Source organism: Myotis daubentonii, chromosome 3, assembly GCF_963259705.1.
Source record: "Myotis daubentonii chromosome 3, mMyoDau2.1, whole genome shotgun sequence".
Taxonomy (NCBI): domain Eukaryota; kingdom Metazoa; phylum Chordata; class Mammalia; order Chiroptera; family Vespertilionidae; genus Myotis; species Myotis daubentonii.
In genome coordinates, this window is record NC_081842.1 from 46,024,748 (window position 1) to 46,042,140 (window position 17,393).

The following is a 17,393-nucleotide window of genomic DNA, read 5'->3' on the forward strand; positions in this document are numbered from 1 at the left end:
AATGGATGGGCAAAGCCCTACCACAAAACCAAGCAGTGGCTCATGGGCGAGTGCCCTGTTCTCAGGCACAGCCCCGTTAGCCTTCGGTGAGCCTGAGCTAGCTGGGACCCCAGAGCTGGTCTAAACCAAGCTTTTCAGACGTTTATTAAAGTGGTTCAGGGTATGCTTACACAAATAAAAAGTAGGAAGTACAGATAAGCCTCCCAACCACTAGAAAGTCACCATGCATCTGGTTTCTCTGTGGCTGCACAGTTTCCTGTCTGCTTCACCCCAGGCCTCTGCCCTGTTCTCTTCTTAGGCCAACTTCCTCTGCTTCTGCAGGTCCCCACAGCCTCATCGCTTGATCTCCTGCATGGCATTCGCTTCTCTACGGCCCTCACTACCTTTCCTTTAAGCTTTAGGTCTGCCACCAGCTCGCTGTAGTCTTTTTTCATAGTTGCAGTTTTGAAAGTCTCTGATTGGTCCAGCGCCCTTATTTATGGGTGAGTTACTTTTAAATGAAAATTCCACCCTTTGACCATCAGGAGAGGCCCAAAGAATAAGTGGGTGGGTAGTGGCAGGTTGGACAGGTAAAATGACTTGCCTATTTTAGTAACATTGGAAGTCTATAAGCCATCTTCCAAAGAATTTAAAAAGCATCCAAGGAAACCTCCCCTGCACCTCTCCTTCCCCCGCCGCCCCCCTCCCCCCATTCCCTTATTAGTCTGGAGTGCTGGGTACATGGGGTGGAGTGGTAAGGGGGCTGGTCAGCTAGGAAGGAGCATGAGACTTGTCCTCAGGGTCTTTGCCAGGATCACAGGGCCACAGAAATCCATTCAGTCTATTTTGACAGGTTACTTGGTGAATCATCCATCTCTCACTGAAAGTTTGGCCTGGATGGAGTCAAAGGAGGGAGGTGAGAGGCTGGCTAGAGAGGCGTGGAGAGTGGGGGCCTCCTTCCTATTAAGGAGGCAGGTGGGTCAGCAGCTAGTAGTCCCCACACTCCAAGAGCACCTTGCTCCTGTTCTCCTGGGAAGGCTCTTTGCTGGCAGGCTCCCGGGTGGCCACCAGCTCAGCTGTGTTGGCAGGTAGAGGTCTCTTCCTGACCTGGCTCACTCTCCCCATAGTGACTCTGGCTCCTGGTGATTTGTTAGCATCAATTATAAACAGAAGCAAAATGCTCCAATGCTGCAAGCGACTCTTTATTTTTCCATCTCACCTGATGCCTTTGTAGTTTGCTCTGATCTGCCCTGAATCTTTGTATGACCTTGACATTTCCACGCCCTTAAATGGCTCTCTTCAGCTTCTGTTTTATCTTACGTCAGCCCAGTTCCTACTAGCACCAGGATGACGCTTGTTTCTCTGTGTCTCGGGCTCTCTTGTTCCTGGACACCGCCCTTGTGTATTGACATTCCTTCTCTGTTCCTCAGTGGATTTCTCACTTTTTCCCTCCATACCAATTCTTACTCATGTACCCGCTCCCCAAGCTTGATTGGGGGAGACTTGGGCTGGACTGAGTGTGAGCAGGAAATATAAAACCCAGGCTCCCAGAAGCCCACACTCATTTTCACTAGAAATGTTACACATGAGAAATTCGGAAACTCTTTGATTCAGCAATTTGACTTCTAAGACTGTCTTATGGATATAACCATGACTTCCCTCCAGAGACTAAGTTTAACAAAGCACTATTTATAATTACCAAAAAAAAATGTTGGAAATGATTTAAACGTCCAGCCTTTGGGGGTGGGGTAAATTTACGGCACAGCCACATAAATTGTCTGGTTTTATTGCATCTTTGTAAAAAACCTGGATAATAAAATAAAACCAGGAAGGGTGTGTTATCTGTAGTTATCTTGGGTGGGTGGAGAAAGAATGGATAACTTTTCTTCTCTTGTCTAAATTATATTTTTTAAAATTTCTAGAATGTACATAAACTTCTTTGGCACTAAGAAGAACAATGGCTTTAAAAACAAATGTTATCCACCCAGACAGCTATAATAATATATGGGTTGAAAATTTAGGTTCCGTTAAAAATACTCCCAAGCCCTAACTGGTTTGGCTCAGTGGATAGAGCGTCGGCCTGCGGACTGAAGGGTCCCAGGTTCGATTCCGGTCAAGGGCATGTACCTTGGTTGCGAGCACATCCTCAGGGGGTGTGCAGGAGGCAGCTGGTCGATGTTTCTCTCTCATCGATGTTTCTAACTATCCCTCTCCCCTCCTCTCTGTAAAAAATCAATAAAATATATTTTTTAAAAAATGTTCCCAAAATAAATTAGAAATGGAATTTACATTTGTAACATTATAAACAATATACCATAGCTCACAGGGAGACTTGAGCAACCTCAATGTATTTGTTGATTAAAATCAGTTGTCCACCAAGCCTTATCTAAACACAAAACTTGGGGTTTACTCTTATTTTTCTTACCAATGATAGCGAGTAAGTAACATCAGGATTCAGTGACTGGAGTAGTTTGCTTTGCTTAATCTTCAGTTCGCTGTGAAATTACTCAGCTCCAGAAGCGGGAGGTCTGGGTGAATAGATGGCCGGTTTGAACCCTGGGAAGGAGATTGGCCCCTTCAGGTGAGGCTGTTCTGGAAGGGGCTCTGACCCGGGAGGAGTGATCAGGGCTGGGAGTGGGAGGGGCAAGGGTGCTTGCCCTCCTGCAAGTATTAGCATAATACACTTCTGGTGCTCTCCAGGCAACTTTGCTTTGTTTGTTTCTTCTCTGCAGGCAAAGTAGAGCCCACTGTGCCACCTCTGCAACCAGCAGCCCAGAGGAAAGCAGCTATGGGTCCCAGCTGAAGTGAGCGGGCTTCCTTGACCCTGACCCAGCCCTGGTGCCACGTCTCCGTCCCAGCGCTGAGGTAAGTCCCCTTGAGGACAGAGAGGGCAAAATGCCTCTGGTTGGGGTGGTGGTGGTGAGTGTGTGAAAGCCTTCTCCTCGAGGTTCAGGAAAGGAGTAGTTGTTCCTGGTTCAAACCATCTGCTTGCACCCCAGCCCATTGGGAGGCAAGGTCATTTGGTGGCAAAAGAGGCTGTGAGTTTTCAGAGCAGATCTTTTGAAATCTTAACAGGGAGTTGAATCTACCCAGTTGCTGGTGGAATTTGAACTCCAAAGGTAGTAAGTTTATTCTCTAGGTAAAACTGCACCTGATTCAGGTGAATGCTTAACTTAGGTACACCTGTTCTCTTCTGCAAGGGAAGTTGAGCTCCTAGGAAACTCGTTCTCTCTCTCTCTCTCCAATCGAAGGGAAACAGAGTAACAGAAGTTGTGTGTGCGAGGTTATTGCAAATCGTTCCACTAAGCCAGGGGTGGGCAAACTTTTTGACTCGAGGGCCACAATGGGTTCTTAAACTGGACCGGAGGGCCGGAACAAAAGCATGGATGGAGTGTTTGTGTGAACTAATATAAATTCAAAGTAAACATCATTACATAAAAGGGTACGGTCTTTTTTTTCTTTTTGGTTTTATTCATTTCAAACGGGTCGGATCCGGCCCGCGGGCCGTAGTTTGCCCACTGCTGCATTAAGCTCACTAAAAAATGTCTTTAATTACCTGTGTATGTTCTGATTATAAAGGTAACATGTACTCATAGGACATTTGGAAAACTACTGATGTGGAGGAAACAACATGCCTGAAATCCTATTGCTGTGAACAGTCCTCCAGGTGTTTTTTATTAAGGTTATTCTTTAAGCCTTCATGTTGACGCCTCTCACATGGAGGTAGAGAGGTGAGGCAGAAAGAACACTCAGGAGCAGGAGAACTTGTTTCTAGTCTGGAGGCTCTTGAGAGCAGATTTTTAAATATTCAGGAATTTGGCAAACTGGTTGTTAAAAGATTGTTGGCCGCTTGAAATTGGCCTTGGTGGGAAAATTTACACCGCGGACATGAGCCAGTGCTGCAAACCAGAGCTGTTTTGTTCTGGAGATTCAGGTTACCAGAACATCTCTGGTTCCAGAGCTTGCTCTACCACCAACAGGCTGGGTGGCATGGGCAAGTCACCTCACCAGTGCCTCCCTCCTCTTCCACTCCTGTGAACAGTGGGTGCTCAATAAGCATTTGTTAAATGAATGAATGAGAGTGAGATTTCTGTTATTATCCCATAAGACAGTTGTGAGAGTCCTATAAGAGAGTGGAAATAAAACGCATTGCATTCTGTGTGGCTCCCTCCTTATGGACGGAGAGGGTTTAGTTGATTGGTAAACCTTTGGTTTATTTTTATTTAATTTTTTTGTTAATCCTCACCCGAGCATATTTTTCCATTGATTTTTAGGGAGAGTGGAAGAGAGAGGGGAAGACAGAGAGAAACATCAATGTGAGAGAAACACATTGATTGGTTGCCTCCTGCACGAGCCCCGACCAGGGCCTGGATTGCAGAGGAGCCTGCAACCAAGGTACGTGCCTTGGTCCTCAGGTGGATGCTCTATCTACTGAGCCAAACTGGCTACAGCTGGTTTATTGATGGAGCGAAGTCGCTGGCATTTCCCCCGTTGGCTCTTGCTACTTGGGGGAATCTGTGAATTACTGACATCCTTTCATAAGGGCAGATGAAAACTCTCCATTTACTGACCAACATCTGGGGCAAATTTCCTTGCTGGAAAAATCAAGAAGTTGGTCAGAGAAGTGTGAACAGGAAGCCCCAGCGCTACCAGTTGTGAGAGCCAGGACTGAAATCAGAGCTTTTGACTCATAAACTCTAATGGGGGTTGGAGAGGTGGGGGGTTAGAGGAGGGAGGAGGAGAAGGGGCACTTCCTGCCAAATGTGAAATTTAAACAAAAGCCTCTTTCTTCAAGGCCCTGCTGTCAGCAGATTAGAGCTAATTAAATTAGCATAATGGAGCCCCAGCTTCTGCCCTCTCCCTCTACTTTTTGAACCTCTTGGTTCCTTCTCCTCACCTGTTTCCTCAGTCCTGAAGGAGGGGATGAGAGAAGGTAAGGCATCAGTTAAGCATCAGTTGACTCTGTAGAGTTGTAGTTCACAAAATGCTAAAGGTGGAAAGGACCTTAGAGGCTATCTGGTCTTACACCCTCATTTTAAGAAGCCAGACTCCACAGCGGGTGATTTTTCTGCCTGAGGTGAAGGTCTGTGCTCCTGGGAGGCAGGGAACCAGGCGGGGAGGATGGGATGGGACACCACTCTGGAGGCCACTTGCTCACTGAGCACTTGCATAGGACTGGTAAGGGGGAATGGTGGATGGTCTCTGGGTGCCTCTGTCCTTCTCAGTCCCTCTCCTGCACCTGCTTCCACAGGCCCAATGTACATCATGAGGTGTCCCTCTGGAGTGCTAGAAATTAAGCCCCCTTCCTCAACAGGGGCCTGGTTTTCTAAGCCAGTGAAATCAGCTGAGAAGATCTTATTCTGAGGACCTTTAGGTTATGTGTATGGGGAAGGAAGGGTGTTTGAGCTCATGATGGCTCCAGGCACTGTGCTTTGTGTTCTGCCTGCATGATCTCATTTAATTCTGCAATGACCTAGCAAGGTAGGTATTTCTATCACCACGCGCAGAAGTTTACATTGAGTCTTGTAGAGGTGAAGAGCCTGCCCAATATTCCACACCTGGTAAGCAACAGAGATGTAAACTAAGCCTGTCTGTGACCTCCACAGCTCCTCAAAGTTAGTGAGCACTTTTCACAGCAAGCACTGGCCCACATGGATTGGAGTTCCCAGGCCAAGTTTCAGCAAGCAGGGCCACTTTCCCTGAGGAACATCATTCTGTCTTTGAAGCTACCTGAACAGTTGCAGCTTAAAGTGCTTAGAGCTTTACAAAGGGCCACACTGTTCTTTTCAGTTTCAGTGGCTCTTCCGCATACAGTAAGATAGCATCGGAGCTGGGAGCATCCAGAGGCCTTTAGTGTAGTTTCCTTATTCCTGTGATGCCCCAGGAGTGAGGTGGCATGCTGGTGGCCTCACATCCCTCAGCCAGTTAGAAGCAGGGGCTTTCTCAGCCTGGACTCTCAGTGCTCTCTCTCCAGGGGAACATACTGAGGTGGATCTGTTTGGTTTTCCTCTGTATTTGGGTAAGAGATTATTCCGTTGGCAAGAGGGATTTAATTCAATTCATAGATATTTACTGAAAGCGTACTGTGTGCCTATCCAAATATCCCAGCCTGTTTGCCCAGGAAATTCTGGCTCATCCTTTGGTATACAGGTGTGACAAGGGGAGGAGCTCCCTACATCAAGATTGTATACGACGTATACCATCCTGTAACTACTCAGCTCCAATCTTTTGTAAGAATTCTAGAGGGGGAAATTATGTCTCAAACTGCTCTGTGTCCCAGGGTTCCCAGACTTCTGAAAATAGTTCAGTCTGCTAACTGGGGAACAGAGCAGCCAAAGGTGGGTCAGCGTCTTTGGAAGACTCTTGCAGAGAGGTAGGGCCAAGGGAGGAGGCGGCATGGTTGAAGGAGTGAATGGGTAGGCACTGATAAGTCGGGTAGGTTTCTTTTCCAGCAGAGCTGGGGTGGTGGGGGAGCTGAGTGTACAGTTTTGTAGGCAATCAGGAATCCTTTCCATCAGTGGCACCTGGTCAACTTCCGGAGAAAAGTCTCCAATCAGTAGGGCACTCAGAATGTGAATCAGGGCTGAAAGGGTTCTTTGGAAAGCTTGTTGGTTGGCCTCCACATCTTACATTTGAGGAAATGGAGGCCCAGAAGGGGAATGATCTTGTCTATGACACAAGTGAAACGAGTCTATTCTTCTGAATGCCCAGTCAGGGTCCCTCACACCAAATCCTCTGGCTGCGTAGGGAGGAATGTTCTAGGGAGCAGCTATAGCCTGCTTTCTGCTTCAGCTTGTCTGGCCCAGTCCCTGTGATGGGTTGGGTTTGGTTGTTAGAGGAATTTGTGGCTAATTGCAACCCAGTATGGAGAAGATGTCCTCTCAATAATGCCAGGGATCCTTGGCTTCTCAGTGATGCCAGCCCTTCACCCTCCTTCTTTCAGATCCTTCCTAGACTAGGACTTGCTTAGGCCAGGGGACTGTCACCTATGGCTTCACACTGGGAATTCACCACTGTGGGAAGGCATCACAACACAGAGAAAAGTGCCCCAGCATTGGAGACCTTTGACCTGGTTTTGAGCTGGCTTGACCATAGCTACAGACTCCCTGGCCTTTCTGACCTGATCTGTACAATGGGATGAATAATAACTACCTAGAGTGAAGATTAATAATTACTTATGTAATGTTTTCTCACAAATTAGATGACCATTAAGTGGTACTCATTTTTTTTTTCATATATCTCTACTGAAGTATAATCGACAAAAACCAATGGCTGTTTAAATTGCACAACTTGATGAGTTTTGACATTTGTATATACTAATGAAATTCTCCCCCAATCAAATTTTAATGAATATAACCACTACCCCCCAAAGTTTTCTCCATCACCTTATCTTTGCCTCCTGCCCCTCTCTATGTCCTTGCCTCCCATGCCCAGGCTATCACTAATCTGCTTTCTATTACTTTCGGTTACTTTGCACTTTCTAGCATAATATATGTATTCACTCTACTTACATCAGTATAATTCTACTGGTATTCATTCATGTTGTGTATATCAATAGTTCATTCCTTTGTTGCTGAATTGCATCCCGTTGTATGGAAATACCACAATTTGTTTATCCATTCACCTATTCACAGACATTTGGGTTGCTCCCAGTTTTTTGGCTATTGAAATAAAGCCACTATAAGCATGTGTGAAAAAATTTTTGTGAGAACATATGCATTCTGCTCTCTTGGGTAAATACCAATGAGTAAAATGGCTGGATCATATAGTAGGGTATGTTTAATTTTTTAAGAAGCTGCCAAACTGTTTTCTAGAGAGGTTGTACCATTTTAACTCCCACCAGCAGTACATGAATGACCCAGGTGTTCCACTTTCTTGCCAACACTTGATATAGTCAAGTCTTTTTAAGTTTAGCTATTTAACAGATGTGTGGTTCTCTTTTTGTGGTTTTATTTGCATTTCCCTACAGATTAATTATGTTTATTATATTTTTATATAATATTTTTATTTGCCATCTGCATAGTTCCTTTGGTAAAATGTCTGTTCAGATCTTCTGTCCATTAAAAAAAATGGTGTTATCTGTTTTCTTACAATTGAGTTATGAGTTCTTTATATATTCTACAGACTAGTAGTGCTTTACTGGGAGATGCTTGTGAATATATTTTCCAATTCTGTAGCTTGCATGGGGTGGGTTAGAGTTAGGGTCACAATTCAGTTGAATAAGTGCTATGCATAGGAAGTGCGAAGGAAGGTCAGTAATCTTGGGTGAAGCCAGGGAAGCGTCTTAGAGGAGAAGATGTGTCAATTGGGTTTTAAAGGAAATTATAAATTAGCTAGATGGGGGAAGGACATCTAGGTAGAAGTTTGTACGTGCAAAGGCATGAGATACAGAATGTCAGGTGCATGCAAAATTGTAAATAATATGATGGGAGCACTAGGATTTGGGAGTAGAAAGGTGAGGACTAGAATCACAGTAGCCCTACTTATTGGCTGTGAACCTCCTTAAAAATTTTTTTATTTATTTGGAAACAGTTATAGATTTACAGAAAGTTGTAAAGATACTACAGAGGTGCCTGGTGCATCCTTTATTTCGTTTCTTCCTGTGATTTCATCTTACATAATTATAGCACAATATCAAAACCAGGAATCTGAAATTGGTACAATGTGTGTATGGTTCTCTATGTCATTTTCTCGATTGGGTAGATGAGTGTTGCTATCACTGCAATCAATACAGACTGTTCCATCATCTCAAACAACTCCCTCATGCCACCCCTTCATTGTCACACTGGCCTAGCTCCCTCCCCTACTTTTCATTTGTATGATTTTGTCATTTTGAGAATGTTCTATAAATAGAATTATACACTATGCAATCTTCTGAGACTAGCTTGTTTTCACTCATCATAATGCATTTCATTCAGGTCCATCCAGGTAATTGAGAATATTAAGTTTGCTCCTTTCATTGCTGAGAGGTATTTCATGGTACGGATGAACCACCATTCCACTATTGACCCATTGAAAGACATTTTGGTTATTTTCAGTTTTTGACTATTACCAATAAAGCTGCTATAAACAATCATGTGAATGTTTTGTGTAGACATAAATTTTTGTTTTTCCAGGATAAATATCCAGGAATGCAATTGCTGAGTTGTATGATAAGTATATCGCTAATTTTAAAAGACACTGCCAAACTCTTTCTACAGTGGCTGTATCATTTCACATTCCCACCAGCAACATCAGAGAGATTTACTCTCTCCACCTCCTTACCAGCATTCCAGCATTTGGTGTTGTGAATATATATATATATATATATATATATATATATATATATATATATATATTTCATATTCCTCACCCAAGGAATGAGGATATTTTTTGCATTAATTTTTAGAGAGTGGAAGGGAGGGGAATGGGGAGAGAGAGAGAAGAGAGAGAGAGAGAAACATAGGTGTAAGAGAGACACATCGATTGGCTGCATGTGCCCTAACCAGGGCAGGGTTTGAATCTGCAACCCAGGTACATGCCCTTGACTGGGAATCAAACCCAAGACCCTCCAGGGTGCAGGCCGACACTCAAATTACTGAGCAATACCAGCCAGGGTGATGTGCTGTTATATTTTTTAGTTGTTCTAATAGGTGGGCAGTGGTATCTCATTATGGCCTTAATTTGCATTTCTCTAATGACTAATTGTGTAGCTCTTACTCTTCTTGTCACTCAGGTCTGGCTGTGTGACTCTAGACCTCAGTCTGTACTTTTTAAATGTAAGAAGCAAGAGGAAATTCTTTCTTCTTCATTGTTTGAGTGGCCCCAGGAAAGTGATATTTTATAGAAATGTATATATATATATATATATATATATATATATATATATATATATATATATATATATATACTATAATAAAAGAGAAACATGCAAATTGACCATAACCCCGACACCCTTCCCATTGGCTAATCAGCAGGATATGCAAATTAACTGCCAAACAAGATGGCGGCCGGCAGCCAGGCAGCTGAAACAAACAGGAGGCTTGCTTGTGATGGAGGAAGCCAAGGTTCCCCATCTGCCGCTGCCGGCCTCTGAGCTGCACTCTAAGAAACAATGCTGCAAATATAGAAGCTAAACAAGCTCCAGAAACCTGCTTTCAGCCAGCCGGGCTTCAGCCAGCAGGACTGCAACAGTGTTTCAATTATAGAACCAAACAAACCCAGTACCTGCTTTCAGCAGCTGAGGTCTCAGAGCTGGAGCCGAGCCTCAGAGCTAAAGCTGGCTCTCAGCTCCAGTGACAGCCATAGAAGGTAAATAAATCCCAGAATAAAAAAAAAAGAAAAAAAGGAGAGGTTGGGAGCTTCAGTCACCCGCCAATCTGAAAACGCCCCTCAGCCCCTCACCCAGACTGGCCAGGCACCCCAGTGGGGACCCCCACCCTGAAGGGGGTATGACCAGCTGCAAACAGCCATCATCCCCTCATCCAGGCTGGCCAGGCACCCCAGTGGGGACCCCCACCCTGAAGCAACAAGATGGCGGCTAATTTGCATACTGTAGGTGGGTGGCAGTGGGCAAGGCTCTCCGCGGTCTGGGACCCAGATCTGTGACCCTGCCGGGCGGGGGGCAGTGCTTGAGGCTGTCCGCGGTCTGGGACCCGGATCCATGTCCTGGCGGGCGGGGGGCAGCGCTTGAGGCTGTCCACGGTCCCAGGACCTGGATCCATCACCCTTCCCAGCGGGGTGGCAGCTTGCACAGGGGCGGATCGGCTGGGGTTGGGCAGGGCAGGACGCCTAGATTCCTCCCAGCCCCAGTCACTCTGGGCAGGTGAGCAGCGCAGAGAGCCTCTGGACAGGGGAGGCAGGCCAGTGGAGGGCGGCCTGTACTCCCCACATGGCGGTGGTGACAGCTGTGAGCATGCCAAGCGGAGCCTGCAGGCTGAGCTGAAGTAGCGCCTGCAGGCCATCAGCGCCCAGGAGTGGCTGCTCAAGATCCGCCTCCTGGCCCAGAAGGTGCAGGATCACAGGGACAGCCACCGTGGCGGGCCAGACTGACATCCTCCTGGCCGCACCATGGGGGTTTGCGCATCTGCAAAGCCAGAGGCCTCTGGTGTGCACATCCCCCCATGGCGTGATAACATCCCCCAGCACACTGTCACCCTCCCGCGCCTGCAACAGTTGTAAACCAAGGTGTGCACAAGTTCCCCCCGCCTCTCCACCGCACTTCCATCAACCCAGCATGTCTAACACACCCACAGGATGTGCACACATCCCCTCTGATGTGCTCACGTCCTTTGGAGAGTGTCTGGGTGCTGAGAGTGGGCGTCTGTGAGATGACAGTGAGAGGGCAGAGTGGTGATGCACTGTTCCCATGGAGGCCAGTGCAGCTACGAGATCACCTCTGGGGGGTTAATGCAGGTGCTGAGGCAGGAGCAGGTGCAGATAGACACACTTGGTGGGCACGGGCGGCCCTCGCTGAGGTGCCTTCAGTCAGCGTTCAAGATCAATAACCCAGAGGCGGAGAGGAATTCCGTCCTCTCAGTGAAACAGTGGGATAGTCGGGGTGACTGTAGAGGAGGAATGTGCACTTTGGGTGCCAGCACACATGAGCGAAGGCTGCCCTGACTGAGCCTCGCTTGCTTGGGGCCTAGCGCACTCCTGCCGGGCAGCGGGTGACAGGACATGCTTTTCTGAATTAATGAGAGAAAACATTGATTCTCCTGCTGCCCACGAAGGTGGAAAGTGAAGTGGGGAGACATGTGGGGAGTGAGCGAGGTTCCCTGTCTGGGGGTTCCAAATCTGCTGTTGGTTTCTTGCACCGCTGACTAGAGATATACAGGGTGTCCCCCCAAAATGTATATACACTTTGAATACCTACTAATTCCAATGGTTTTAGGCATAAGAAAGAAAAAACAATGGAGCTGTTATCTGTTAAAAGTGTGGGCACAAACAGGTAGTTGGACATTCCCTGAGGGGTCTCAGATTGGAGAGGGTGAAGGCCAGACTGAGGGGCCCCTTCCCCCCCATCCCAGTGCACGAATCTTGTGCACCAGGCTACTAGTGTGTGTGTATATATATATATATATATATATATATATATATATATATATATATATACACACACACACACACACACATATACATACTAGAGGCCCGGTGCACAAAGATTTGTGCATTGGTGGGGGAGGGGAGTGTGTCCCTCAGCCCCACTTGTACCCTCTCACAGTCTGGGACCCCTCGGGAGATAACTACCTGCTGGCTTAGGCCTGCTCCCCAGGTGGCAGATGGCAGGCCCGATCCCTCGGTGCCTGCCCCACCTCCCCGGGCCACGCACACGGCAGGGCCGATCCGGGGGTTGGGGCGCCGCCCCGGGTCAGGTTGCACACGGGACACCTGGGCGGGCCGGTGTATCGCTGCTGCCCCACCTGGCTGCCCCGGGTAGGGTTGCACACGGGACACCCGGGCGGGCTGGCCGATTGCTGCAGCACTGCCCGGCTGCCCCGGGTCGGGTCACACACGGAAGCCCGTTGCCCTGGGTCACAGATAGCAGGCCCAGATGGTGGCAGGGCAGGTGGGATGGTGCTGTCCCACCCCACCGCCCCAGGTCACAAATAGCAGGCCCAGATGGCGGTGGGGCAGGCAGGATGGCACTGTCCTGCCCTGCCTGCAGTTTTCATATTAGCCGCTATCTTTGTTGGCGGTTAATTTGCATATCACACTGATTAGCCAATGGGAAGTGTAGCGAAGGTATGGTCAATTACCATGTTTGTCTATTATTAGATAGGACTAGAGGCCCGGTGCACAAAAATTTGTGCACTCAAGGGGGAGGTCCCTCAGCCTGGCCTGTGCCCTCTCACAGTCTGGGACCCCTTGGGGAATGACCATCTGCTGGCTGAGGCTTTCTCCCCAGGGGATTGGGCCTAAGCTGGCAATCAGACATCCCTCTGGCAGCCCGGCAGCCCTCGGGGGATGTCCACTTGCCAGCGGGAAGCAGACCTAAACTGCAGTCAGACAACCTTAGCGCTGCTGAGGAGGCAGGAGAGGCTCCCACCACCACCGCTGTACTGTCAGCCATCAGCCTGGTTTGTGGCTGGGCAGAGCTCCTCCATGTGGGAGCTCACTGACCACCAGAGGGCAGCTCCTGCATTGAGCATCTTCCCTCTGGTGGTCAGTGTGTGTCATAGTGACCAGTCATTCCCAGTCTTTCTGCTGTTAGGGTAAGTTTGCATATTATCCTTTTACTATATAGGATAGAGGCCTGGTGCACAGGTGAGGGCCGGCTGGTTTGCCCTGAATGGTGTCCCAGATCAGGGTGGGGGTCCCGCTTGGGTGCCTGGCCAGCCTGGGTGAGGGGCTGATGGCTGTTTTCAGGCTGCCCGCACCCTCTTTAGGGTGGGGGTGCCCACTGGGGTGCCTGGCCAGCCTGGATGAGGGGCTGATGGCTGTTTTCAGGCTACCCGCACCCTCTTTAGGGTGGGGGTCCCCACTGGGGTGCCTGGCCAGTCTGGATGAGGGGCTGAAGGCTGTTTTCAGGTGGGCCAAGCTTGCAACTGAAGCTCCCAGTCTCTCCTTTTTTTCTTTTATTCTGGGATTTATTTACCTTCTGTAATTGAAACTTTGTTGCAGCTCCAGCTCTGAAGCCGGCTGGCTGAAAGCAGGTACCTGGGATTTGTTTAGCTTCTATAACTGCAACATAGTTGCTTAGAGTGCAGCTCAGAGCCTGGCAGCAGCAAGTGGTGAATCTTGGCTTCCTCCATCGCCGGGGCAACCAAGCCTCATGTTCGCTTCAGCTGTGTGGCTGCCAGCCGCCATCTTGGTTGGCAGTTAATTTGCATATCACCCTGATTAGCCAATGGGAAGTGTAGCGGATGTATGGTTAATTACCATGTTTGTCTATTATTAGATAGGATGTATACTAAGTGTCCAGACTATTATGACCATCTGAGGTTTGTAGGCAAATTAGCTATGATTTTGCGCTGAAGTTGCCAGAGGGCCAGACCATTATATATAGGGAAGTGTATACATATATTTCCCCATATGTGAGCCAACAACCTGTGCTGATTTTGTAATGTCCTGTGGGGTAAGTTCTCTCCACCAAGCCCTTCCTGATTCCAGTGTTTCAACATCACAACCTATGGCTGAGGCGAAGAACCGCTAGAGTTGACCCAGGATGATTATTTTCTCAGTGTCGAGGGAAGCTGCCATGACCAAAGGCCCTTTCTACACTTAGCATCTCCTGTTATCTCCACTTATAGATGGAGAGGCCCCTCTAATGCTGGAAAAAATAACAATGATAGCTAGCAATTACACTTATGTGCCAGGTACAAAGTGCTTTCTACATAGTAACTCATTTAATTCCCCCCACAATCCTGAGTTAAGTACTATTATCTCCAATTTGTGAAAAAAGGAGAAAACTGAGGCACAGACGTCTCATAGCTAGTAATTGCTGAGTAAGTTGGGATTTGAACTCAGATGGTCTGACACTTAAATCTACCCTTTTAGTCCTTATGCTGTGATACCTCTGTGCTAGGGCAGATGGAACCTCATGTGGCGTGCACCCTGCTATGAGAACCAGAAGGGCCTCAGGCTCCCCACTTAGGAGCATATGGGGGGAAGGGGAAGGCTCACCATGGGTTCTCTGGAGCATCAGCATGTTGTGATGTTGAGATTGGAACTGGAATAGGTGGGAAGTGCTTTTCCAGGGGAATGGGCTGCTCCTTGGAGGCCTGGACTGGGCATGGGCTGTCCAGGTGTGAGTGGGGCTCTGGATCTAAAGACACAGTTCTGTTCCTTGAGCCTGGTGTGCACCCAGGACAGGCTCACACACACTGTGGGAAGAGACGAGGAGGAGGATGTAGCAGCCTTGACCTTGAAGGACAGCGCATGACTGGTCCCCAGACTCTCAACCACCTGCCTGTGCAGCAGCAGTAGTGACCTTTACCTTGCATGATTCTAGGGCAGGGGTGGGCAAACTTTTTGACTCGAGGGCCACAATGGATTCTTAAACTGGACCGGAGGGCTGGAACAAAAGCATGGATGGAGTGTTTGTGTGAACTAATATAAATTCAAAGTAAGCATCATTACATAAAAGGGTACAGTCTTTTTTTTTTTTTTTTTTTTTTTTTAGTTTTATTCATTTCAAACGGGCTGGATCCGGCCCGCGGGCCGTAGTTTGCCCATGGCTGTTCTAGGGGGACTTAGACTAAGCTCAGAGCCAGGCCCTACAAAGCTGTGCCTTCTTTTTTATTGCTTGTTTTTGAGTGTGCACATGATTCAGTCAGCTTATTACTCAACCAACACAGTGCACCATCAGGGTGGTTTTGATTATTATACAGATTTTTGTATTGTATTTTGTTCTATTCTATTCTATCTTTAAAAAGTTTTTATTGTGGTAAAATAGACCTAGAATAAAATTTACAATTTTAACCATTTAAAAATATTTTTATTTATTTCAGAGAAAAAGGGAGAGGGAGAGAGGGAGGGAGGGAAGGAAAGAGAGAGCGAGCGAGCAAGAGAAACATCAATGAAGAGAGAGAGTCATTGATCGGCTGCCTCCTGCATGTCCCCTACTGGGGATCGAGCCCACAACCTGGGCATGTGCCCTTGACTGGAATTGAACCTGGAACCTTTCAGTCCTCAGGCCGACACTCTATCCACTGAGCCAAACCAGCTAGGGCCCAACTTAACCATTTTTAAGTGTACTGTTTAGTAGTGTTAAATATATGTTTTCCAATGATCTGAACATTTTTCATCTTGCAAAATGGAAACTGTTTTCACTAACAGTTTCCGTTTTGCCACTTAACTCCGATCCTTGCAATCACCATTCTACTTTCATTATTTTTTTTTAACCCTCACCTGAGGATATGCTTTTATTGATTTTTAGAGAGAACAGGAGAGAGAGAGATGGATCAGCTGCCTCCTGTATGTGCCCCGACTGGAGATTGAACCCTTATCGTAGGTTTGTGCCCTGACCGGTGCTGCTGGACCTGAAACCTTTTGGTTTACGGGATGATGCTCCAACCAGCTGAACCACCTGGCCAGGGCTCATTATACAGATTTTAAAAAACAACTTTAACTTGCTTTAAGTGTAAATTAAGTTTTTTGTTTGTTTGTTTTTTAGTAAATTTACCGACTTATGCAACCATCAGCACAACTCGGTTTTAGAACATTCCCATTATTGGTGGGGTCATCGTTACATGGAGAAGGCAAGAAAATTACTTCTCATGAAAAGAGTTCCATAATTATTTTTTCTGGAATTACTTATCTGCTACCGGCAGGAGAATCTCATTAATTTAATTCACTTGTATTTACTGAGAACCTGCTGGCACCCACAGCTGGGCTAGGTGCAGAAGGAAATAAAGCGATAACCAGGTGGAGATGGCTGCTTCCCTGCAGCTGACAAACTTCCTAATGTAACGCATTTGGGTGTCTGGGTCTCCTGGCAGCTGCTGTGCAGGTATTTGTTTTTACCCTGTAGCTCTTAACTGAGGACCGGGCTAGGGCCTTGTTTTTGCAATAGAGGCATACCTTGTTTCAGTGCACTTTGCTTTATTGCATGTCACAGATGTGTTTTTTACAAACTGAAACATTCGCTTTCGTGGTCTGGAACTGAACCTTCAATATCGCTGAGGTATGCCTAAATTGGTAATGCACTGACATTATTGGTTGAGCAGAAAGGGAAGTGTACTCTCCAACATCTGTAAACAGCTCTAGGCTTTGGCAGGCCTGGATGCCGACCAGGGAAGAGAAGAAAGTGGGTTTGCTGTTAAAGGTACAAAGATTCAATAGATACCGTTGGAGTGAGGGTGCACTGAGGGAAGAAAGAGCTCGAGCAAAAGCAGGACAGCAGGCCCAGGGCAGATGCAGGGAGTGGTGGTGCAGTAGGTGACATATAGTTTAGCGGCACATTTGCATGTGGTGGGTGTTGCTTGGAGGCGTGGGGGTTAGGAGGGAGCGCAGTCTTGTGTGCTAGACTGAGAAATTTGGACTTAGTGGAGCAAACATGGAAGACACCATTTTAAGTCTCCCAGGAAGGGCATGATTATTCAGAGCTGGACTTGGGAGAGGAATTTTGCAGTGAGGGAAGCAGGCATGGGTTGAGAGGGGACCATGAGGGTGCAAATATTAGGTGACATGGACCTGACTTGGGCAGGAGCAGTGGGGAAAAGAAAGAAGTCTGTGGGAGAGAAGATTCTGCCAGGTGAGGGGAGAAAATCTCTGTTCTGACCACTTCTCCTGGGGTCCATACCTGCCTTGCCCACCTGCCTGTTGCACTTCAACCAACCCCTCAAACTCAGCCTGTCAAAAGCCAGACTCAATGGCCCCTCTTCCCCCATGCTTTTCTCTCCCCTCCATTTCTCTCTTTATTCCACTCCTCTTGACAGGAGGAAAGAGGAGCCAGAAGGAAGCCAAGCACTCAACACTGTCCCCATGGAAGG

General features: G+C 47.3%; 2 protein-coding genes across 4 annotated transcripts in view; both read left to right on the top strand.

Annotated features, from left to right (window-relative positions):
- The window catches only part of LOC132230218 (kininogen-1-like), a 433,809-nt gene that overhangs the window by 222,078 nt on the left and 194,338 nt on the right, over positions 1-17,393 (top strand). The window lies entirely within an intron of this gene.
- ST6GAL1 (ST6 beta-galactoside alpha-2,6-sialyltransferase 1) overlaps positions 1-17,393 on the top strand; it is a 123,307-nt gene that overhangs the window by 30,415 nt on the left and 75,499 nt on the right. For all 3 annotated transcript variants that reach the window (XM_059687318.1, XM_059687317.1, XM_059687316.1), the window contains one exon: positions 2,712-2,844. The gene's annotated coding sequence lies outside the window, so the exon portion shown is untranslated. The remainder of the gene's footprint in view (positions 1-2,711; positions 2,845-17,393) is intronic.